Source organism: Sciurus carolinensis, chromosome 2, assembly GCF_902686445.1.
Source record: "Sciurus carolinensis chromosome 2, mSciCar1.2, whole genome shotgun sequence".
Classification (NCBI taxonomy): domain Eukaryota; kingdom Metazoa; phylum Chordata; class Mammalia; order Rodentia; family Sciuridae; genus Sciurus; species Sciurus carolinensis.
The window spans coordinates 44,511,771-44,538,070 of NC_062214.1; the positions used below are offsets into that span (position 1 = coordinate 44,511,771).

Here is a 26,300-nt window from a genome sequence, read left to right on the forward strand (position 1 = left end):
ATATCAATTTTATTTATTTTTTCAAAGAACCAACTTTTCATTTTGTCAATTTTTTGAATTGTTTCTTTTGTTTCAATTTCATTGATTTCAGCTCTAATTTCAATTATTTCCTATCTTCTACTGCTTTGGGTAATCATTTGTTCTTTTTCTAGGGCTTAGAGATATAATGTTAGGGTGTGGGAAAAATGTACCCTCATATATTGCTGGTGGGACTGCAAATTTGTGCAACCACTGTGGAAAGCAGTATGGAGCACATCATGGCTTCTCCAAGTGATCATTCACGGAAACCCTGCTCCATGGGTACTGTATTTCCAATTCAAAAATGAATTTCCAATTTATTTCAGTGATGTTGAAGGGAAAGACACTAAGATTTAGGAATTGTGGATTCTTAATGTTATTTCAATAGAACCACAGGTTTGCTGCATAAATCCTTTAATTTTTTAGAGGTTCGGTTTATTTGTATATGAAATGGTGGAGTTGAATCATTATGAGGGGCAGTTGCCTGGGCAAAGTTGATGGAGAAAATAGTCTGGGTCTTGCAGTGGGTGGGTACCCCCAACTCCCCTGGTACTGGGAATTAAACCCAGGGACTTGTGCATGCTAGGCAAATGCTCTACTGTTAAGCCACATCCCTAGCCTTTGAGATGGTTCTCAAAGCATGGTCAGGATTTGGGTACATGAAGCAGAGCCAGGCGGGAAGGCACTCTGATGAAAATGCAAAGGTGAGTGGACATGAGGCTGGGTGGACCCTGCCCACCTCCCCTTCCCAGACACACCTACCTGCTTCTTCCTGCAACTGTTCCCCTGGCAGCTGGCAGCACCATGGATTTAATACCCCCAGGAACAAATCTCCCATCATTGACAGGAGCTGGGAGATGAGTGACCCAGTTTCTTTAACCTCGATGGGACGATTCTGAAGTATATTCTTTCCTAGCAGTCTCTCCACATTCTCCAGTGGCATCAAGCTCCAGTTGCCACAACTATACAGACTCAGCCTGAAAGGATACATTTTTAAATATAAAATCATATGCTGGGGATATAGCTCAGTGGCAAAACACTTTCATAGGTCCTAGAGTTCAGTCTCCAAAAAACTCAGTCACATGTTTAAAAAAAAAAAAAAAAACTGCATCAAAGTTTTTTTTTTTTTTTTTTTTTTTTTTCATTCATAAGGAATGAGGGAAACAGTAAACTTCATAAATTACTTAAAGGTGAACCCAAATTACACATACATACTGTAAGTACCCAGAAGCCACTCCAGACACAGGAACTCACAGAAGAGGGTTTATTAAGCAAACAGTGTCTCCCTGCAGGGTAAGAGAGAAAATGAGAGGGAGAGAGAGAGAGAGCACGCAAGAGAGAGTGTGAAAAGTGAGAAGGAGAGAGAAAGAAAAGTGAGTAGGAGAGAGAAAGCATGAAAGTGAGGAGAAGAAGAGAGAGAAAATGGCGGGTAGCTATCCTTAAGCAGTCAAATTCCACGGGTTAACGGGACCAATAATGGAGAAGGATACTTGCAAGCTGGCGATAAAGCAATAGCTAACTACGATGTTCACAGACTGACAAGAAGTTGGGAGGTGGGGAAATGACTGCAGCGTAAAGGGAGGGGGAGCAGATTTATATTATATTACATTCCCCTGTTTCTGTTTTTTATAAGAAGATCTTTGTTCTCCAGTTCTTTCCCCACTTCTCTCTCCTTTCTGCCTACGTGACAAGGCCTGGTTTTTCAGGTGAGATGTAAAAAGTCCATTCTCCCAGGGGCAGTCTTCAACTTCCGGACTTCCAGAGGCAGATGGTTTTCATGGACTTCATTTCCTCGATTTGACTGATCCCCTATTTCTATAGTAACTGCCTATCCCCAATTCTGGCTCCATTCCCCTCTCTAGTTTTAGGAACTCCTTACTCTGTAGGGAAAGGGGGGCAATGACCACTCTGGCTTCTTCGAACTGCAAGTGGGCAGTGTGGGGCAAGCAGTTTGGAGTTCCCTTTTTAGAAATCGGGTCAATCGAGGGGTCCATGGTAGAAGTCTGGTTGGAGAAGAACAGGTTGTAAAGGCATCTGGGGGTGGGTGCTTCTATGAGAGAAGAACAAAAGGACATGAGTACTGAAATGAGATTAGTACAAGATAAGTGTTGCAGAATCTGGAACATGCCATTGAATATCATGAAGATGACAGAAGTCAATAATCCCTCACCAGGGAGTGGAAGAACTGAGAAGTTGTTTCCATAACAAGGTCTAACAAAGGCTGGAGAGGACACAGCCTTTATTTGGGAACTTTAACATTGTCCAGGTTATCAGGAATGTAAACACAACATTTAGTAGAGATAACTCTAGAGTTGGATAAAAAGAACTGACCAAAAATTATTAATGTAGGTATGTAGGATCAAAATTGTGAGCTCAAAAATATAACATTTAAGAAAAACAAGAGTCCTAGAAGAAATTATGATAATGGTAATTAATTATAGCATGAGAGAGTGAGAAGGAGAAGGGCAGAGAGAAGAGGTGAGAGGGATAGATAAAGTGTTCTGTGTTGCAGCACAGGAAAAATTTAAAATGGACACTTTTTTTTTTCTTGGACTTTTGAGACTGGTCTCCCACTGCGCCTTCTGACTTCCTCCATTTACATTTAAATGTAAGCTTGACTGAGATCTGAAAGGAGCTGAGATAACAGGATCTAGCAAAAACTTGATGCCTAGGGCATTTTAACCCTTTTTCCTGATTAGTAATCAATTCAGGTTTGGATGCAGAAAATTGTGAAACATTTCCCACTACTTGTGAGGAATGGGGCTGCTATATCATACTCCTTACTGGGACATTGTTGGGCTGGTTACTCCCTCCACACCAGTGTATGCAGGACCTTGTGGCAGGAGGGCTAGGTGGGCTGGGCATGGGAATGGAAGCAGAAACAGAGCTGAGTGGAAGTTGGAGGAGGAGGAGGAATTAAGAGGGGGAGAAGAAGCCAAAAGGAGGCGTTTGAGTTTGCAGGAATAGCAAAGAAGCCCAAGAAAGAAAAGACTTAACGATGAGGAATCCCTTTCCATCTTCCTGCTCGCTCACAGAAGCTGTGTGCCATTACATGGTCATTTTGGATTGATTATCCAAAGGGTACTGTGGCCAAATATCATTAAGTTTTGATGTCTTTAAGCCGGGAGTCAGGCGAAGGGTTCTAAAGTTGTCTAATCCCAGGGGTGAATCTGCCAGAATGGAGGACCCAGATCCCATGGTGGAGACTGATACAGCTGAGTTAGTGACCAGGGCGTCCCAAGGCCACAGATTAGTTGACTGGAGACGAGAAGGCAGCACAATGAGGGATCGTCACACAAGCATCAATAGAGGCCAGCAAAAGCCAAGAGGGTTGAGGACCTGATGTCAGGGTTTTCGAGAGTGAGTGCAAGCATGAAGAGGGGCCTCATCCTTGAAAGAGAATCCCCACCATAAAATCAGGAACCCACCTGGCAGATAAAACTGACTAAGGGGGCCAGCTGTCAACGGTCGCTTCTCAGGTAGGCAGAGAAGTGTTTAAGTCCGCCTAGGGGAACCCACCTAGGGAACTCACCAATCTGAAGTCCAGTGATGAATGCAGAGCAGAGCAGAGCTTCCAGATGAAGCTGTGTCCAGGGGGGCACTAGGGTGTCAGATGGGGTTCCACTTGCTTAAGAGACAGTGGAAGAGCCCATCTGAGTCACAGCACCAATGTAAGAACCCAGAAACCACTCCGGACACAGGAACTCACATAAGAGGGTTTATTAAGCAAACAGAGTGTCTCCCTGCAGGGTAAGAGAGAAAATGAGAGGAAAAGAGAAAGAGAGAGCATGCAAGAGAGAGTGTGAAAAGTGAGGAGAGAGAAAGAAAAGTGAGTAGGAGAGAGAAAGCATGAAAGTGAGAAGAAGAGAGAGAAAATGGCAGGGAGCTATCCTTAAGCAGTCAAATTCCACGGGTTAACGGGACCAATAAAGGAGAAGGATACTTGCAAGCTGACTGATGAACCAATAGCTAGCTAGGATGTTCACAGACTGTCAAGAAGTTGGGAGGTGGGGAAATGACTGCTGCGTAAAGGGAGGGGGAGCAGCTGTATATTATATTACACTTACAAATACATAACAAAAAAATTTTGGAAAGAAACAGATGATAAATATTTTAGGGTTTGTGAATGGTGTGATCTCAATTCTACCGCCATAGACTGAAATAGCCATATTAATATGTTAACAGTGGAGTAATAGCTGTGGTTCAATAAAACTTTATTTATGAAAGCATGTGGCAGGTGCCTTTGACCCACAGGCCTTCTTTCAATTAAGAATACTGAAATTTAGAAGTGGTTGCAAAATTGGTCAATATTCGCAGGGCAATGATAACTGCATCTCTACAGAACAACATCTGCAAGTTCTGTATTTGCAAATTTGCCTACTCACTAAAGTTTATTTGTAACTCCCACATCACTAATTGTGGAGCTTTTGTAGTCATTAGTACCCATGCACAGAGAGGTGACGAATTTGAGTCACCCAGCCTGCACATTTCCAGCTGAGCTGAATAAATTGATGCTCTGCTTTCTTGTTCCAGCTCTTACACTATAAAAATGGTCCTTTTGTGATCTATTTAGTGCTGCATTTTTCACATTTTTGGGCTTTGTATGTGTGTGTGTGATTTCACTGTTTAAAATGGTCCCTAAACACAGTTCTGAAGTACTGTCTAGCACATTCCAATGCACGAGAATGCCATGATGTGTCTTAGGGAGAAAGTGTGTGTGGTAGACTAGCTTCATTCAGGCATGAGTGTGCTGTTGACCATCAGTTCATTGTTAATGAATCAGTATATATTAGGTAGTTTTAAACAGAAACACACATAAAGAGAGGTTACGTGCTTCTCTGTTAATGAAATGTTGTGATTGGAGGCTGATAGGAATCTAACCCTGTGCTTCCTTCCCCTAGGAGCAATGGTTCAGTGCTTTCTAATTACCTGTTGGCCATGATCTCATAGAACACAATACCATGAATTACAATAATTGATTGTAATGCAAAGACAGTGAAATGGAGAGGTAACTCAGAAGGGTGCTTGAATGACCTTCTAGTGATTCTTGCATGTTTTCTGATGTCAGTAGCACACCTTTTCTTGGCTGCCTTCTCTTGCCTGACTCCCTTTCAACACCTGTCTCCCTTCCCTTCTGGTGTTTCCCAGTTAAGTGACTTGCCTCAGTCAGCTCCTGGTGGAACTGAAACTAGGACTGTTTACATTGATCAGAGGGAGCCTAATGAGATTTAAGGTGTGCAGAACGAAAGAGATGCATTGGAAAGATTGGGGAGTTGCATTGGATACAGAGCACAAGGGGCCTTGAGCCAGGTGTGGTGGTGCACACCTGTAATCCCAGTTACTCGGGAGATGGAGACAGGACAATCTCAAGTTCAAGTCCAGTCTGGGCAACTTCAAAGGGATTGTCTCAAAATAAAGTTTTTTTCTAAAGGGTTGACCATATAGCTCAGTGGTAGAGTATGCATGAGAACTTTTGTTCAGTCACCAGTATAGCAAAAACAGGAGGGGGACTGCTGAGTACCTAATGAGGGAATATGAATATTAAATTCCTAAAGCTGAACTGTGCGCATGGAAGCAGAATGCTGGTAAAAAATTTAGTCCATTTTCTGTTAATAACATAATTCCACAGACTGGGTAAATTTTAAGAAAAGGGGTTATTTTGGCTCATAGTTGTAGTCCAAGGTTGAGAACCTATATCTGGTGATGGCCTTCTTGCTGGTAGGGACCCAAGGCAATGCAGAGTATCACATGGCAAGAGACAGAGTATTATGTGAGTATGCTTTTATGTGTCCCAGTCTCCTCCCTCTTCTTATAAAGTCACCAGGGGCTTAGAGTTTTGCTCTGTGGTAAAACATATGCTTAGTATGTGTGAAGCCCTGGGTTCAATCCCAAGCACCAAAAAGTAAAATAAAACTTCCAGAATTCAGTCACAGGTACTCCACCCTGATGACTTTATCTAATCCCAATCACCTCCCAGAGGCCCCACTTTGAACACCGTAATCAGATTAAGTTTGTATTATCTCAGTATCTCACAAATGGGCATTAAATTTCAACACATGAACCTTTGGGGGACACCCTCAAAGTACACCCAAACCATAGCAGGACCATCCCTTTGGTGCAAGCTTGCTGATGGGTGGAGTTGAGACAGACAGTAGCGATGCCCAGACGTTCAGGAGCTGCTGAAGTCATTAAGTTGCCACTGTCCAAGACCTGAGTGGGTTTGGGGAATGGGAAGGGAGATGAGAGACGTTTTGACCAGAAGACTCAGCCAAACTGCAGAGTGATTGATGTGCAGAGCGAAGGGAGGGGGGAGCCAGGTCCCTCCCCTGAGGTTTCAAGTCTGGGGTTGTCATTAACAGAAGAGGGAGCAAGGACTTCAGAGGAACGGAATGTGAAGTGGAAAGTCAGCATTTGAAGCTAAATTTGAGAGAAAGAAACCAGAAATGAGTGCTTCTTATACTTTTTGGTAGACAGATATTTTTGAGTCCTGAAAGAGAGGAAAGCAAGAATAGGACTCCACAAATCCTTAGTGTTTTGTTTTATTTTATTTTTTATTGGAACCAGACAAAACAAATGTTGCATTCCAGAAATAATGCACAAGTCAGCCAGCAGAACAGTTTGACTTCTGTCTACTCTCTTTACATACCTCAGTGATATAATAAAGGGATATAAAATAATAAATGAAAAATAGGAAACAAGAATGATGTTAGAATGGAAACAAACACTCCTAACTAAGAGACTAGGGCCTAATAGGAGACTCAGGTCTGGGGAGAATGCCTTGGTTAAAATAGAAACTTCCAGCACTGCAAGAGAGCTTTGTGTTTTAGACAGACCATATAGCTTCTGATGCCTTGGTAGGCAGGTAAAATGTGAATATGTGAGTAAAAGCCTTTGCAATTAAAAATACCACAAACCAACTGGGTCACTATCCCCAGAGCCAGCATTAGCTCTATTATTCTGCACCCTCTCTCCTATTTGGGTTACGTCCATGAAGACTGTGAAGGAGCTGGTTTAGCCTATCATTGAAGCAACAACAACAACAACAACAACAACAAAACCTTCCTGGAGAAAAATAAGAAGATAAGGTCTTCAGTTAAGTATTAACTTAAAATCTTCCCCTTGCTAAAGATGGTATTATACTCCAATCTTCCCCAAAGAGTGGGTAGGGGCTTGGTTTACCAAGACAATCAGCTTTTCAGTGATTTTCAGGCATGTTATCCACTTTTATATTATTTACAATAAGTTGAGGTCAACAGAAGCTGATTGCAGGGAGGTCATGAAGGTATTCTAGCCCCAAAGATAGTGGGCATATGGTATCTTGATCTCAGACACTAGGCAGACATATCTTTCAGTGTTGATTGAATGTGTTTTGACTCCCAAGATGAGGGTGCTTGGAGGAGAAAGATAGCTGTTTTAGATGAAGAACAGATTATAGGGGGAGTCCAAGAAGGTGGGTCCAGAGTGAAGGTACTACAGTGTTTTAGAATAGCCAAAGAAGCAGCCATAGGTGAAGGAAAGAGCACAGAAGCCAGGAGGCTCTTAAAGAGACAGCATGACCTGATATTCGTAGTTAGGAGCTCAAGAGAAATTAGGATACTTGGGCCTGTCAAATCTAACTCCACCTGCTTTCTCTAAGTGTCACAGAGTGTGACCAGAGTCACACAGGACTCAACTTTATACTTCTGCAAACCAAGATTGGATGAAAGCAGGAGAGGACTGAAAGTAATTAGGGAAGCTGTGGTTTTTCTGTGGTGAGCTCTAGGGTGATCCTACCTGGTACCTTGTAGTGACTGAGACCTGGAATATGCACTTTGTTCTACTCCAACCTTACCTCTCTCCAAGGAGGAGAAGTTTCTGGGGCCAAAGAGTTTTGCCAATCTTGAGCTCTGTTTCCCTCCCTGTCTCGACCATGCTTCACATGTCTAGAATTCTGGAATTTCTGCTTGCGTGGTCCAAGCTGACTGCATAGGCTGTCTCCAAATCCCTCCTCCCAAGGTCTGACTCTGTTCCGGGTACAGCATTCAGAGACTGGGAGGTGTGGTAGGGGACAGAGAGGGACAATGCTTGAACATGAGAGTTAGGTTATCCACAGAACTGTCAGAGGGAAGACAACAGTGACAAACCGTGAGGCAGTTTCAAGAGTGACCCTTTGTCCCCAAGTCTCCATTTTCAAGGGCAGAACAGTGAGAAGTCTGAAAACTTTAACTTCAAAGTGGGCCTCCCAACTCCTTATAAAGGCACACCCATCGTGGTAAGAAAATGGAATATATTTTATATAACATTTCCTATTCTTGATTTATAACTTTTTAACATTTTGATATGAAATGTATATGAGCTTCCATCTGGCCTCTTGCCCCAGGCCCTGAAAATATTACTGTTCACCCAACATCTCATTGGATGGCATGAGAATCTTGACAAAAATCAAGGGCTCTGTTTTCACTGTGCACTTAGATCATCTATCCATGTGTCCATTTCACCCTGCATCCTTTGCTCTTCTTTTTCCAAAAGAATGACCCCAGGGCTACCATTTGGTCTAAAGCAGTTTGGATGTGTGTCTTCACCCTTAGATACTCCCAATGTAAACCTGCTTCCTCCCCCTGCCTTGTGTTCTTTTCTAACCATACCTGCCCTGTAGGCCCTACTGTCATAGGAAAGGGTCAGACATGTGAACAAAGAGGATAGAAGTAGGAGCCTGTGGTCCGTTGAGAGGAAGACCTGAACCTGCAGAGCTTAACAGAAACTACTTGGTAGTTGCAACATGTACAAAAGTGAGAAATATGAAATTAAATTCATGAAATACCCCAATCATATATACTTGTCTCTCTCAACAAGACATGAATGCCATCATTCAACCAAGAGTGAGGCCTTTAAACATGCCTAAGCTTCTGAGACCTACTCATTCACACAAAACCATCCTTTAGATGATGGCAGCAGAGACTACTGAGAACATTATGTGAGCTTCCATGACTCTTATAAACACACAAAATATTAAATTATTTTGGAGAACTGCTTATGCAACTACCTTTCTAATTTCCAGAAACTAGTTTTGGCACAGTATTAACACATGCTATTTGAATCATTTATTATAGATAGAAGGTGTCATGGTATTTTAATATTGGACAATGTGGTTCTCCTGACCATCCCTCATGGAATCTGCAGGCTTAGAACTTGGAGGGCATTCTTCAAAGGAGACCCATCTGTTCTTCAACCCACTTCCTTTTTTTTCATAATTTTATTAGTTCATTATAATTATACTTAATGATAGATTTCTTTGTTAGGTATTCATACATGCACATGATAAAACAATATAATTTGGCCAATATCATTACCAAGTATTCCCCCTTTCTCTCTCCCGCTCCCTCCCTCTGATCTCTTTCCTCTAATCTACTGGTCTCCCTTCAATTTTCATGAGATTACCCTTTCCATTTTTCTTTTCCTTTTTTCTTGCTAACTTCACATATGAGAGAAAATATATGACCCTTGACTTTCTGAGTTTGACTTTCTTAAACTGACATCATATTCTCAGGTTTCATCCATTTTCCTGCAAATGACATAATTTCATTCTTCTTTATGGATGAATAAAACTCCATTATGTATATATACCACATTTTGTGTATCCATTCGTCCATTGACAAACAGGCTGGTTCCATATTGTGAATTATGCTGCTATAAATGTGAGTAGCATGTATCACTATAGTATTCTGACTTCAATTCTTTAGGACAAATACTAAGGAGTGATATAGCTTGGTCATATGGTGGTTTCATTCCTAGTCTTTTGAAGAAACTCCATGCTGATTTCCATAGTGGTTGTACTCATTTTCAATCTTACCAACAGTGTAAAAGTGTTTCTTTTTCTCCACATCTTCTCCAGCAATCATTATTGTTTGTGTTCTTGATAGCTGCCATTCTGACTGGAGTAAGATGAATCCTCAGTGTAATTTTGATTTGCATTTCCCTCATTGCTAAAGATTCTCCTACCTATTTCCTAAGGACAAGGTTGGAAGTTTTAAGGCTCTACTCCCCACTCTTGGATGCACATATGTAGACAAACACATGGGGAAGTGGATTTGCTTGGCCAGTTATATTTCTCTGAGAGTTTGCATTTGTTTTGGTGGATTTTTGTTTTGTGATCTCCAATGGTGATGAGATGGCTTAGACACTCACTCACCTGGAGACTTCTGTAATATCATGATTTCGCAAAACTTCAAGAGCTGGGAAACATACTTGATTAGGAGTCTCTCAGAGAACAAAGTGGGTCTGTATGTGATAGAGGTAGAAAAGGCTTCTAGGTCACAACCTCTAGGAAATGGCCAACCACAGAGAACATGGGGACTCCCCAAACCTGCTCTCTAGTATTTGAAAGTGTTATAAATTTTTTTCCAGCATGTTATTTAAGTCGTTGACCTTTTTATCTTAACTTGTCATTCTTTTTTTTTTTAATGTACAATTCTTGTATTTTATTTATCAGTTAAAAACTTTAAAAATCTAGCATAAAAATATATTCCAGATGGCTGAGAGTATTCTTTTCTTGAGGAAGGAATTTAGGAATTTCTCTGTGAGGTCCCCTCTCCTCTAAATACATTATCTTCTTCCTGTACTGTCCCTTTTCTCCTCTCTGCTTCCCTTCTCTATACCAATTCTTCCAACCCCTTCCCCTTACCTCTTTTTTTAATACACTTTTTTAGTTGTAGATGGACACAATACCTTTATCTTTTTTATTTGTATGTGGTGCTGAGGACTGAACCCAGTGCCTCACATGTGCTAAGCAAGCACTCTGCCACTGAGCCACAACCCCAGCCTCCCCTTACCTCTCCTCTCCCCCATTCTTTTTCCTCTTCCCTACCCTCCCTTCCTCATCTCCCGCTTTCTTCCTATTTTCCTCCTTTCTCTAAACCTATTCTTAATTGAGTGATGTGAAACTCTTTCTACTTACCTGAAGAAATAACACAATTCTTTCAGAGAGGAGAAGGCAAGCTAATGCTCACTAGTCAAACTCTGTCTGAGGTTTTTTTTTTTTTTAATTGCCCTAGAACTAAGAGTGTTTTGTTGTTTTTACAGCTTTACACGGATTGTTTAAAAAAAATAGAATATTCAACAGAGACCATTTTTGGTCCTAAAGTCTTAAAGATTTACTGTCTGACCCTTTACAGAAAAGGTTTGTTCATCTCTGTCCTACAAGATTAGTACTTAAAAAGACATAAACACACAAACACGGTGTATGACTTACACCATGTATAATACCTCATGTATTGCGTGTTTTTAAAATTTTTTTTTAGATATTGATAGACTTTTATTTTATTCATGTATTTATATGTGGTGCTGAGAATCAAACCTAGTGCCTCACACATGCTAGGCAAGTGCTTTATCACTGAGCCACAACTCCAGCCCCATGTATTGTGTTTTAACTTAAAAACATATATGAACACCTTTAATATTAAACCTTGTCTTTCTCCTTAAGTGGAGAGGGGGAGACTTTCTTTTCTTTTTTTTTTTATGTTCGAATAACCCCTATTTTACTTTATTTTTTTATTATTATTATTGTATACAAATGGGATACATGTTGTTTCTCTATTTGTACATGGAGTCATGGCATACCATTTGTGTAATCATAAATTTACATAGGGCAATGATGTTTGATTCATTATTATTTTCCCTTCCCTCCCACCCCTCCCACCCCTCTTTTCCCTCTATACAGTCCTTCTTTCCTTCATTCTTACCACCCTCCTTATCCCTAACCCTAAACCTAACCCTAACCCTAACGCTAACCCCTACCACCCACCATTATATGTCCTCATCCACTTATCATCAAGATCATTCGTCCTTTAGTTTTTTGAGATTGGCTTATCTCACTTAGCATGATATTCTCCAATTTCATCCATTTGCCTGCAAATGCCATAATTTTATCATTCTTCATTGCAGAGTAATATTCCATTGTATATATATGCCACAGTTTCTTTATCCATTCATCAACTGAAGGGCATCTAGGTTGGTTCCACAATCTGGCTATGGTGAATTGAGCAGCTATGAACATTGATGTGGCTGTATCTCTGTAATATGCTGATTTTAAGTCCTTTGGGTATAGGCCAAGGAGTGGGATAGCTGGGTCAAATGGTGGTTCCATTCCAAGCTTTCTGAGGAATCTCCACACTGCTTTCCAGAGTGGCTGCACTAATTTGCAACCCCACCAGCAATGTATGAGTGTTCCTTTTTCCCCACATCCTCTCCAACACCTATTGTTGCTTGTGTTCTTGATAATCGCCATTCTAATTGGGGTGAGATGAAATCTTAGGGTAGTTTTGATTTGCATTTCTCTTATTACTAGAGATGTTGAACATTTTTTCATATATCTGTTGATTGCTTGTACATCTTCTTCTGTGAAGTGTCTGTTTATTTCCTTAGCCCATTTGTTGATTGGATTATTTGTATTCTTGGTGTAGAGTTTTTGAGTTCTTTATAGATTCTGGAAATTAACGTTCTATCTGAAGTATGAGTGGCAAAGATATTCTCCCACTCTGTAGGCTCTCTCTTCACATTCCTGAGAGTTTTTAACTTGTCATTCCTGAAGCTATGGTTCATTCTATCATTGCATGCTTTTGAGAAAATCATCCTTTAAAAACTCTTCAGTTCAGATGACTTTTCACTAGAATTTTCTATACTTACTCATTCAGCAAAGAAAAACACATATACTGAAGGTTGCTAATATCTATGGGAAGAACAAATCTATCTGTGAAGTTGTGAAAAAGGAAAAAGAAATACATCCTAATAAAATCTCATTTTTTTTCTTCCTTTATTGAGCACATTCATGCCAGGTGCTGTGTAAGGTAGTAGAGATACAGTAGTTCGCCTTATCCTCAAGGCCTCCCCCACCAGAGGATGCCTAAAATTACAGAAAGTACTGAACCCTAAATAGTCTATGTTCTTCCTTATGTATGCACAAATTTAATGCTTCTGTCATCTTTTTTCAATTTAATTTTATTTTTTTTGTTCTAATTAGTTATACATGATAAAAGAATGCATTTCTACATTTTGATAGATCATACATAAATGGAGTGTTATCTCACATTTTTCTGATTATACATATTGTAGGATCACATCGGTCATGCAGTCATATGTGTACATGAGGTAATAATGTCTCACTCCACTATCATTCCTTCCCCTATGCCCCTACCCCTCCCTTCACTCCCTTCTACCTAATACAAAGTAGCTCTATTCTTCCCTATTCCACCCCCTCTTATTGTGAATTACCATCCGCATATCAGAGAAAACATTTGATCTTTGATTCTTTCGATTTGGCTTATTTCACTTAGTATGATATTCTCTAGCTCCATCCATTTATCAGCAAATGCCAGAATTTCATTCTTCTTTAAAGCTGAGTAAAATTCCATCATATGTACAGAATATATATGGTATATGTATGCATACCATATTTTCTTTATCCATTTATCTATTGAAGGGCATCTAGATTGGTTCTGTAGTTTAACTATTGTGAATTGAGCTGCTATAAACATGGATGTGGCTGCGTTACTATAGTATGTTGATTTTAAGTACTTTGGGTATAAACCAAGGAGTGGGATAACTGGGTCAAATGGTGGTTCCATTCCAAGTTTTCTGAGGAATCTCCATACTGCTTTTCATCATGGTTGCACAAATTTGCTGTCCCACCAGCAATGTATGGGTGTATCTTTTCCCCCACATCCTTGCCAACATTTATTGTTGTTTGTATTTTTGATAATTGTCATTCTGATTGGAATGAAATGAAATCTTAGTTTTGATTTACTTTTCTCTAATTCCTAAGCACTTACCACACACTGTGGCCATAATTTTTACAGTTCGAAGTGAGACTTTAAAATTTCCACAAATTTCTTTTTCCTTCTTCACAATTTCATGGATAGAAGATTTAGTCTTACTGTAAATCTTAGCAACCTTGGCATATGATTTCTTTTTCTCATTGTCAATCACTTTCACATTTTTACGTAATGGATGTGCTTTATTTGGCATGTCTTTAGTATATTTGAACTGTCAGGATCACTGCTCTTGCACTTTGGGGTCATTGAGCTACTTGAACACAAGCACTGTGATATCTTGACAATCAATCTGAAAACCAAGGTGGCTACTAATTGACTAATGGGCAGGTAGCATATACAGCATGGATACACTGGAAAAAGTGATAATTCACATCCCAGGTAAGAGGACATAAGATTTAATCATGCTATTCAAAACAGCACACAATTTAAAACTTATAAATTTTTTTCTGGAATTTTCCATTTAATATTTTCAAACTGTGATTGACCTTGGATAACTGAAACCATGGATAAGGGAGGACTTACTGTGAATAAGCAGATTGGATCTCCAATATCTGATCAGCTAAAGAAAGATCTTTTATTCTCCTCTTCAAACTCTAAAGTTATGAAACTCGTCAAGTCTAAAGTAGCAGATTGAACATATGAATTCCTTCAAGTTTTCCTGATAGTACTATTTAACTTGGTTAAGACACAAAAATAGTTCATGTCCTACTAGTGACAAATAATGTGGTTTCATAGATAAAGCACTGGTTTTTTTCTAGGGATCTAATTTTTTACTTTTGCTAGCTATTATTACTTTAAAGTATAAAGAATCAAATAAAATCAACCTCTTTAGAGACACTGTGGCTTGGAATGGTGAATTAAATACAGTGGTGAACTGAATCTGTTCTTCCTGTTCACTAGAACTGATTATTAAATTGCTGTGAATCTTGCCAGTCTGTTGATGTCATGTTGGAAGGTCAAAATCAGCCACAGTTTTAAGTATTTACACCACAAAATAGGCAAATGCTAAAACTTAAAGCTTTTAGTCCCCTGAAAACTAGTTGTTAAACATTTTCCAGAACATCAGTGTTTTAAATGGGAGGTTATATCTTAAGGGTAATGGAAAGTTTGGAAAGTCCTCAACATGAGCAGGACCAAAATGAAGAAAAAGGACTGGCGGTACAGCTCAGTAGTAGAGCATTTGCATGGTATGCACAAGATCCTGGGTTCCATCAGCAGCAGCATTGCACCAAAAAAAAAAAAAAAAAACAGGGCTGGCAATGTAGCTCACTGGTAAAGCACTTACCTAGCATGTGTGAGTACCTGGGTTCAATTTCCAGTACCACAAACAAACAAACAAGCACAAAGGAAAAAGAAGGAAATTAGTAATGCGATTCCAAGCATTATGTACCAAAGGGGCTATTTTTCTGCAGAGTGAGGATGTCTTTCCTTTTTTCCTTCAGAGAGGTGACTGTCACAACATTTTGACTCTAGTCATTTGGACTTTATGTATGTTCTTTACTCTTTAGCAATAATGTAAGTTATTAACAAATAAAATAAAAAATATATTAGCAAAATTAAGAATATTGAATTTAAAATTACTCTAGTTCTTTACTGGGTCACAAAGTATTAGAGTGAGGATAGTTTGCTTCTGTTTGTCTTACTGATTATCTAAGAATTTCAAAATATTGTAGTATTGTAGACATTTCTTTATATATATATATATATATATTTTTAAATTTGTTTTGATTAGTTATACATGACAGTAGAATGCATTTTGACACACCACAGATAAATGGAGTGTAACTTCTCATTCATCTGTTTATACATGATGTAGAGTTATACAGGTCATGTAATCATACATGCACATAGTGCAATAATGTCCAATTCATTCTACTATCATTTCTATCCTCATGCCCCCCCTCCTCTCCCTTCACTCCTCTCTATCTAGTCCAATTACCTCTATTCTTCCCCCTGCCCCCTTATTGTGAACCAGCATCCACATTATCAGAGAAAACATTAGACCTTTGGTTCTTTGGCTTATTTCACTTAGCATAATATTCTTCAGTTCCACCCATTTACTGGCAAATGGCATTGTTTCATTCTTCTTTAAGGCTGAGTGATATTCCATTGTGTATATATACCACGGTTTCTTTATCCATTTATCTGTCAAAGGGCACCCAGGTTGGTTCCATAGTTTAGCTATTGTGAATTGAGCTGCTATAAACATTGATGTGGCTGCATCACTGTAGTATGCTGACTTTAAGTCCTTTGGGTATAAATCAAGAGTGGAATGATTGAGTCAAATGGTGGTTCCATTCCAAGTTTTCTGAGGAATCTCCATACTGCTTTCCATAGTGGTGCACCAATTTGCAGTCCCACCAGCAATGGGACTTTTTCCCCACATCTTTGTCAACACTTATTGTTGCTTGTATTCTTGATGATGGCTATTCCAACTGGAGTGAGATGGAATCTCAGTGTAGTTTTGATTTGCATTTCTCTAATTGCTAGAGATGTTGAACATTTTTTTCATATATTTGTCAATCAATTTTATTTCTTCTTCTGTGAAGTATTTATTCAGATCCTTTGTCCATTTATTGATTGGGTTATTATTATTAATATTATTATTTTTGATGTTAAGTTTTTTTGAGTTCTTTATATATCCTGGAGATGAATATTCTATCTGAGGAGCATTTGGTAAAGATTTTTTTCCCATTCTGTAGGTTCTCTCTTCAGGTTATTGATTGTTTCCTTTACTGTGAAGAAGCTTTTTAGTTTCATTCCATCCCATTTATTGATTCTTGATTTTGCTTTTTGCACTTTAGAATTAAGATGGATTAATGGACTTTGCTCTAGAAAACATTTTCTCTGTGAATATTATTTGATATTGACATCATTCCAATTAAAATATTTGTGTTTATTAAATGGGGAGTTAAACCTTCTTAAGGTCACACAAACCAGATTAAAATAACAGGGTAAAAACATCTTAAGGAAGTCAGTTCCTAAGTTGACATGGTGGAGATTTGGGCCTACTTTTTCTTCTATTAGGCACAGGTTCTAGTGCCTAAGTCTTTGATCTACTTTGAGTTGAATTTTGTGCAGGGTGAGAGGTAGGAGTTTAATTTCACTTTGCTACATATGCTTTTTCCAGTTTTTCAGTACCATTTGTTGGAGAGGCTATCTTTTCTCCAGTGTATGTATATTTTTGGTGACTTTGTTTAGACATTTCTTAATGAAATAGGTAAAGCTACACCCAACATCATTTATGAGAGATTGAAACTCTGCCTGTTGAATGTAACTTTAGGAAAAAACAAAACCTTTGGTTATTTAGGAAACTGAGAATCACAAGGTCAAGCTTAGCCTGTGCAACATAGCAAGACCCTATCTCAAACAAACAAACAAACAAACAAGGAGAAAAAAAGGAAAAACCTTGGCCTGAGAAAAATCACACTGGTACCAGAAAACATCAAAAGAGCTAAAACTATGCAGTCCCATTTGATATTTACTAAAAATGGACAATAGCATTAAATAATCACACAAAATTAAATATTCAACAGAAAAATTCGAACTTTTTAGAAATAATGAAAACAACAGCCACCTTGTGGATCAGGAACCTTGAACAGTAAGGTTTAATGAGGATGAAAATCTGTTTGATCAATCACTTTTTTGATATAAAGTTTATGAGAAACAGAATTCATCCCTAAAAACTATTTCCATAAAATTAAAATTAAACATTCATATGGAAAAATAAAGACTGTCAGCTTTCTACTTCACATCATATACAGACATTAATTTGAGGTGGAGCATAGATCTATGCATAAGAGCTAAAACTATAAAATCTTTTAGAATAAAACATAAAGGGCTGGGGGTATAGCTTAATGGTAGAGCACTTACCTAGCTTGCACAAGGCCCTGGGTTCCATCCCCAGCACTGCAAAAAAATAAAAAATAAAAATAGACTAAAACATGGAAAGTTCAGTTGCTTTCAATTCTTGTATTAGAAAAGAAGAAAGGTACAGAGTCAAACAGAACTTTAAAAAAATGGTTTTAAGCAGTTTAACTGTACTACATAAGAAAAGTGTCCAAAGAATTAAGATGGATTAATGGACTTTGCTCCAGAAAACATTTTCTCCATGAATATTATTGATACTGACATCATTCCAATTAAAATATTTGTGTTTATTAAATGAGGAGTTAAACCTTCTTAAGGTCACACAAACCAGATTAAAATAACAGGGTAAAAACATCTTTACAACAGTTCACAACTCTGTCCCTTAATCAGAAGAACTGAATCCATTGCATTTGATTCAAGTCAGTAATTTAAATAAAAGAGAGTAGAGTCTCCTCTTGCTTTTGTAAGGTGGCAGAAGAGGTTAGAAACCTGACCTCGGTCTGTCTTCCTCATCCCCAAGTTGAAGCATCTTCAGACCTCAGAGGGTCTGAAGCTCTCCCTCTACTAAGAAGTCCTCATCAAAGGTGACATCTGCAAATTCTGTTGTATTTTAGGGACTTTTTCTTCATCAGTGTCTGCCTTAGTTTATTCCAAATCTTTGAATTAAACATATGATCAGATGATGATAAGATCTTAGAGTTCTACCTGCTTCTGACAACTCATGGTCTCCTTCAGCCTTCTGAAGCTATTCTGGTCCAAATATACTTAGATCAGAAGTGTATACAATATAGTACTTAATAAGTGTAATATAAAATATTGCTTAATATATTGTGTCTGCTGTATTTGATGATAAAGAATACCAACCCACCAAAATAGCTTGAGACTTTTGATTGCACATTTTCTCTCCTCACTTCTACCCACTATGGTCCAATGGATTCTTAGGTCTCTTCACTCTAGATATCTACTTCCCATCACTAAACGACCATATGGCTCTAAACCGAGCTTTCAAGCATATGCACCTATTCTGTGACTCTCCATTCAAGTTCTTGAGCCGAAAATTCTGTTTCATATGAGAACAACCAGTGAATGACTAACCTGGGCAGTTTGTCCATCCATCTCCTATCAGCTGATGGGATGTGGTGTATGGAATCAGGCACCAGATGTGAATCACTTTCAGGTGTCTTCTGGGATATGGGTGGGTCTACAGGGCACAGGAGTGGAGGAAGCCAATCCATGGGGTCTGGTGAACTGGAAGAGTTTATATCTTGTCTAAAGAAACACTCGAGTCAGCTAGTTGTGGCCATGCTAGAATGATAACTCAACCTAAGCAGAGAATCTTGACATTCACATTTTATGCCCAATGCTCTGCTCATGCTGCTAAGGTTTAAATAAAATGTCCCTTAAATGTTCATGTCCTAATGAGTTGGTCTCCAGGGTGATGCCTTTGGGAGATGGGGGAACCTTTAGGAAGTAGGACTTAGTGGGCGGTCCTTAACTTTGGGGGCATGCATTTGAAGAGGATTGTGGGATCCCAGCTCCTTTTTCATTCCCTTTTTGCTTCTTGGGTGATGAAATGAGTGATTTTACTCCGCCACATGCTCCCACCATAGTACACTACATGGTCAGAGGCCCAAAGCAATGTGCTTCCCAATCTTGGACTGGAATCTCAAGAATTGTGAGCTAAATAAACCTTTTCTCTTTATAAATTATCTCTGGTATTTTGTAATAGTAACAAAAAGCTGACTAATACAATTGCCAATTTTATCAGATAGTGCCAAGTCCTTCCCACACCTGTGGAGTACTTAGGATTTTCATGCATGCCAGCCTGATTTCCAAACGAAAACTTCTCCTAATCACTAACTTTGGCAACCAGAGCCATTCTACCCAGAGAGGGGCATGTTGGAAGTCCTACTGAATTAAGGTTCTTGGGAGCTGCTCTCAGTGAATGCCTGGGAGGGAGTTGGATGACAAACACTTGACCTCCTTTTTCCCTTTTGGGTGCTAACTCTAAGGCATGGTCTGTACTGGCTACCAGAGTTCCCCAGAGGGGTTCGTTCATGGTTACATGTTAGGTTATGTACCTTGTGCATTATATTAGTTGCCTTCCCTTTTCTGTATCGCAATCCCCTTCATATCAATTTTATGACTCCAAGTCATCTTCAATAAGCTACTTACACATGAGTCCTAGTCTCCAGGTCTCTATAGATGGTTAATTCAAAAAATGTTTAAATGTGGCCAGGGTGCAGTTCAGTGGTAGGGGTACTTGTGTAGCTTGCACAGGCCCTGGATTCAAGTCTCAGCACCCCCCATACACACAAACACACACACACACACACACACACACACACACACATTGAAAATATATTACTTAATATATTGTGTCTGCAGTGTAGACTTAATCCAAGCACTTCCAAATTACAACTCCAATTAAAGTGGCCACCTGCATGGACTCCTTTTTACCATCACAGGCAGACAGCTTTGGAAAAGAAAGCACTAAACTCAAGTGGTAAGAAATTGACAGATAGAACCTGAGGAAGACCTAGAGTGTGTGGCTTCTCCAACCATGTGTCCTTTGGGTTCAGAGCCCAGGTAGCTTAGGATAATTCTACATTGTATGTGTGAAGTCACTACACATGTGCAGTGCTTTCTGACCGCTTAACATGTGGAGTTTTTCAAGTGAGAAGGTCTGAAAATGCACACATTGCAATGACCCTTGGGGTAGCACCTCTTTCTCCCTCCTCAACCATATTACAGTTGGGCAGAGTCCACCAGCCCTGAGATCTGAGCCACAGGCTTAGGAAAAACTATCACTCCAGGGAGGAATAAGTGGTGTCTACAAGAATGTAGAAAAGGGATGGTATGGCTTGTCCCCTCCAAAACTTATATTGGAATCTAATCACCATTATTAAGAGGATAGAAACTTCATCTAATTATAGTGTGTAGAGGTGGACCTTGTGAGAAGTGATTAGGAATAGATAAGGGCATCAGGGCGGAGCCTCCATGATTTATAAGAAGAGAGAGGCTAGAAGAGATACACATTTATACTTCTTGCCTCTCCATGTGATGTCCTATACCACCTGAGAGTTAAATAAACCTCTTTTCTTTGTAAAGTTACCCAGCCTCAAGTGTTTTTTTTTATAGTAATGCCAAACAGACTCATACAAGGGAGTTGCAGGAGGCCAATTCTTTTTTTTTTTTTTTTTTTGTGGTGCTGGGGATTGAACCCAGGGCCTTGTGCTTGCGAGGCAGGCACTCTACCAACTGAGCTATATCCCCAGCCCACACAGGAGGCTAATTCTTGAATGACCCAAGAGAAGAAGTTAGGATAGAAGGGGAAATAGGGAGTTTCCTACCCAAGAAAAGGAGAACTTTCTAACCAGTGGAGTTGTACACCTTTTGCCCTTGGTTCACTACATGGCCACCAGCTACATGGGCACTGGTAGAGCAATGTGCATGAAGTGAGAGTTTCTATGAATCTACGAATCAGTTTTCCAAGTAGGAAAGGGATAGATGCTCACTAGAATTAGCTCCATTTGTGCACCAACCCTGTAACTAGCAAAATGACCATTCATTTTATCCCAAATACCTTGCTACCTTGCTAGTGTGTGTGTGTATGTGTGTGTGTGTGTGTGTGTGTGTGTATTACATTTCTTTTGTTACTTTTAGGAAAATCAAGGTACAGAGCTTTGTTCCTAATTCTATTTAAAAACATGATTATTGAGTAAGGGGACTAGGATAGTAATTCTTTGCCTCTGATTTTTTATACTTCCATAAGTTAGTTTCTATTTTCAATGGAAATTTTTTATTATCTTAAAACTCTTATTTAAAAGTTTGACTATTGAATGAGGGAAAACCAGTGCTGGACAGAGATATAAGACACTTGGAACATTTTTTTTTTTTTTTAATTCACATAACTTCAATTGTCAAGCCAGAGTATGGAATAACATTTTTCTATCCAACTTGCAAAATCCATGGTAATAGAAAGATAATTATGGAAATATTCAGAAACCTTCCCTGGATCCAGACACAGAGCTGCCCTAATTGCTTCTACCTCTCTGAAGAAAGACTAAAGCATTGAAAAGAAAGACCTGCCATGGTGGGAGCTATTTCAGAACCAGGCAAAAAGGTGAAATGCATTTTTTGGATTTGGATTTTACTTGACAGGTACATTGGGGTGAGTCATTTTCTTTTCTGTCTGCCAGTTGGGCTGTAAAATAATTGTAATAATAAGATCTTGTTTATTAAGATTGAAGTCCATATTTCCTTGCCTCATTCCACTAGTAGAAAGGAAACATAAAAGTAGGGCTGGGATATAGCTAAGAGATAGAACCCTGGCCTAGCATGTGCAAGGTTCAATCCCCAGCACCACAAAAAGAAAAAAAAAAGAAAGAAAGAAAGAAAGAAAGAAAGAAAGAAAGAAAGAAAGAAAGAAAGAAAGAAAGAAAGAAAGAAAGAAAATATAGACTGGAAGTACAAATACGATCTCAGTTACTCAGAAGACTAAGCAGGAAGATCGCAAGTTCAAGGCCAGTCTGGGAAACTTATCAAGACCCTGTCTCAAAATAAAAATTTAGAAAAAGGGGGGAAGGTACTGGGGTGTTGCTCAGTGCTTCCCTAGCATAAATGAGGCTCTGGGTTAAATCCCCAGTACTGAAAAAGAGAGAGTGGTGGGGAATGGGTAAGGAAGGGAAAGAAAAAAGAAAAATAATGATTTCTAGTCATCTCTTACAGCAGCTTGGAGATGAGGAGCCCAGGTCTTAAATAAGCTAACTTCTTTTAAAATCAGATTTGTGAATGGTGGATTCCATTATAGTTGGAACTGCTATTCTCTTGTGGGTTTATGCTTGTGATCGAAAGCAAATAAAATGGGAAAGAGGGAAGGGATTGGGGTGATGTCAAAGACAACACAATTTCAGTTAAACAGGAGGAGTGAGTCCGAGAGATCTATCGTGAAACATGATGACTATAGCTAATAACAATGTATGTGTATTTGAAAATTGCTTGGGGAGTAGATTTCAAGTGTTTTCTCCACAAATAAATGATAAGTATGTGAGGATGGTTATGTTAATCAAAACATCATTTGTACACTACAAACTTCACTTGTCAATTAACAATACTCCCCCTCCCCTCAAATAGGAAGGGTACAGTTTGACTAAATAAATTAAAAAGAGAGGAGAGGAGGGAGGGGTTGGGACAGGGAAGACCCATCTCAATTCAGTCATGAGCTTCTGTCAACAACAACCCTGTTTTGGACAGTGGTACCATAAGATTATAACGCCTAGTGACGGTGCTGTTGTGGCTATTGATTTGTATAGTTACACTTTGTGATGTTCACGTAGTACATATCTCCCTGTGGTTAAGCCATACATGAATAGGCAGTTCAGACCCTCCATCTTGCCTGACCTGACACTAGGAAACACAAAAGCCAGAGAATGCTTGACTCACTCTCGTTCCACGAATTGGGAACTGGAAATTGGGAACTCTGTTAGAATCCCCAAAGCCCAGGCTGTAGCCAATCTCCAGGCAGCGGTGGCCTCCGCGGGTGCCTGGCTTTAGTCGCTCTGGGTAGAATGTGTTGGACAGCCAGTCTTGAATGGTCTTGCTCAGCAGTCTGCCAGCGCAGCCTGGATCCTGGCCAGGGGACCTGCGAGTCATTTTCACTTTTAAGAACAGACCTTCCTTTACCTCAGCAGTCGCTCTGGGAGCCACCTAGGAAGCCACAGCGAGGCTTTCTCTAAAGGGACTGAGCCTGGTGTTCCCTGGAGAGTCAGGAATACTCACTTCCTGCCTTTGTCCTTTAGCCCCCCACTACAACTTCGTTTACATTCTTTCAGTCGTGTTATGGAAAAGGCTTGGCAGCTCCAAACCATTTGCTAAGTGTCCTTAGTCCCCTTGGGTTGATTTTTTTTTTCTTCTTCTTCTTCCTTTTTTTTTTTTTTTTTTTTTTTTTTTGCTAGTGTTTAGCTAGCATCTGGAAAGATCACTGGACATGCTGGGTTCATTTTTCACGAATTCGATGCTTTACCCTTCAGGGAAATCAGGAAGAGTTTTCACCGGTCTGAGTCTGAAGGAATTTTACAGCCTCTCAAACTTCGGTACATTTTTGTCTTAATCCAGTTGTTGCTGGGGTGGTTTTAGGATGCAACTGCTGGGTGACATCAGCCGGGAGGAACCGGGAACCACAAGTGGAAGTGAGAAGTGTCGGTGCATTAAATTAAGTTGCTATCAACACTGAACCGAGGTGTTGGAGGTTATGGTTTGGGAGAAAAGACTGTAAATCCCAAAACTTCTTCTGCGTTAAGATCTTTATTTAAAATCATCATCATCTGTGTGTGTACCATCTGCTTGGACTTTGGGACCATTCCCAGCTTCCATTCTTTTTATTCCTGCTGTGGCACTTTGCATTGTGTTCTTGTCACCTGTGCCCAACTCCACCTTGGAGCAGCCAGTTAATAAGGATGAAGCCACCTGCATCATTGGAAGAAATGTAATGCGTCTGCCTGTCCTGGGTGAGCATCCAAAGTGGATATTGGAACTGAGGACCACTTGAGGTTAAAGTATGCACATGCAGTTACCGGCTACTAATTAAACTGGTAAACTTCTGGAATTCAAACTGCTCCATCGCTGTCAGCAAAATTCCTCGCCTGTCTTGGCTCATCAGAAATGGTTTGTAGATGGAAAACTTAGGAACAGAACAAAGAAACTTAGGTCCTGGTGAGGAATGAAGCCCTGGCACTCAACTTAGCAATTCCTGATCTGCCAGAAGGCTGAATCCCCTGCCGAGAAAACGTCTGGAAGGATAACAGAATTTAGGTTTGGTTTAAAGCAGCTTTAAAAAAAAAATTCTGTGCTTCTGGGGCTAAACAGTTAATCATTTGCTCCCCAAGGTTTCCATCCTGTTCTTACTTCTGAACACGGCACTGTGTTTTCTTTCTGGAGTGGCTCCAATCTGTGGACTTCACTAATGAGGGATGAACTTCAAAGGTCTTGGATCTTGGGTTCTCTTCAGATGCTGAGCTGAGAATCTGAACCTCTGGAGTCAGCAGGATTCCCAGGAGAAGTTCACCACCTTCTCAGGAGGTTTTGGGGTATTGGCCTTCGTCCCAGTAGAATTGCAAGCGGAAAGAAACACAGAGAAGACATGGCTGACCCTTTAAAGTGACTGAACTTTGGAGCAATGTCTCAAATAGGTGAAAGGTTTGGAAGGAGGGGTGGGTATACACTATGTTATTTTTTTCCTAAAAGAGATTCAATGCATAGGTAACCTACAGCTCACTGTAGATGTGACTCATGAGGCCAAGCAAGTCTGTATGCAAAGGTTTCTTGCTCACTCATGCACATGCACTTCTCTGCAGTGATTTTAAGCTTTTCTACTTATTGAAACATCCCTAATGCCACCTTCAATGTCCCTGTAGTACTTCTGGCTCTCTGTCACCCAACTCAAAAGAAACAGCATCAGTAAACCTGCAGAGAAAGAAGCTGCCTTGATTTTGCTGCCTCCCCAACACATACCTGCCCCTGAACCACTTTTAAAAAGTTTCTTTTTTAACTGAAAAAATTATTTTTTTTAACCCAGGATTGAACGCAAGCACTCTAGCTACACCCCATCCCTTTTTCAATTTTATTTTAAGGCAGGATCTCGCTAAATTGCTCAGGCCCTCCTGGATCTTGCAATTCTCCTGCCTCAGGCTCCTGAGCAGCTGGAATTACAGGCATGTGTATCACCACACCCAGCTTGAACCACTTTGAACATTCCTTAATGGTGGGACTAGTAGTGTCATGGTAGGGTGCTGGTCATGTGTATGTGCAAGGTCCCAGGTTTGATCCCCAGCACTGAAAAAAAAAAATTGTAAAGACCGTTAATGGTACAAGAGGTATTTTCATTTCCTAGTTCCTTTATTGACGTTCCATTGTGTTGTTTATGGTTGGGATGAGCTATATCCTGTGCATGTTGTGGCAGGAAGTGATGATGAAGGTGGAGGACAGTTTTCTGTTTGGTCCTGACACAGCCTCACTGGAGGAGGAAAGTTTGGGGGACTCCCCCATGCTCCTCAAGGCATGCTGGTCTGGGCCAGGTCTGCTGCCCCAGGTGCCTAGGTATATGCCTTTGAAGCAAAGGTCAAAGGCTTTGTGACCCAGAGGGAAGGATTATAGGTTTCCAGCAGGGGAAATTCCAAGCTCAAATAGCCATGATGATTCAGGACTCTGTTGTTATCCTGCCTTTAAATTTTCCATAGTGAACCCCCACCCTCCCTGGTTGATCATGGAGCAGTTTACATGCTGTCCCCTTACGCAAACTGATCTCCATAAACAGTGACACAGGATTGCATCCCAGTCTTTCTGATTTCTAAGGAAAAAACAGGAATTTCTTCCCAGTGCCCTTCTACTGACCTTGCCTGGGGGAAGAGAGCTAACAGAACTAACAATGACCTCATCCCTTTCCAGCAGGATTTCCTGGGACATACAGAACCTCTTTCTTTGGCTGTCCCTTTGTGATGAGCCACGTTAAATCTATACGCTTTCGGAGCAGATTGTAGGGACATCTAATATTGGTCCCTTTCGGACTTTAGCATGAGGTCAAGAAAACACACAAAGCAATCTTTATGC

General features: G+C 39.9%; 1 protein-coding gene across 8 annotated transcripts in view; it reads left to right on the forward strand.

The window, feature by feature from the left end:
* The window catches only part of Rin2 (Ras and Rab interactor 2), a 224,005-nt gene that overhangs the window by 93,680 nt on the left and 104,025 nt on the right, over positions 1–26,300 (forward strand). Inside the window, exon 1 of one of the 8 annotated variants that reach the window (XM_047538228.1) lies at positions 23,776–24,904. The exons of 6 other annotated variants lie outside the window; for them this stretch is intronic. The gene's annotated coding sequence lies outside the window, so the exon portion shown is untranslated. Of the gene's footprint in view, positions 1–23,775; positions 24,905–26,300 lie in introns of those variants that run through there. One more of the 8 variants, XM_047538234.1, reaches the window with a different exon arrangement.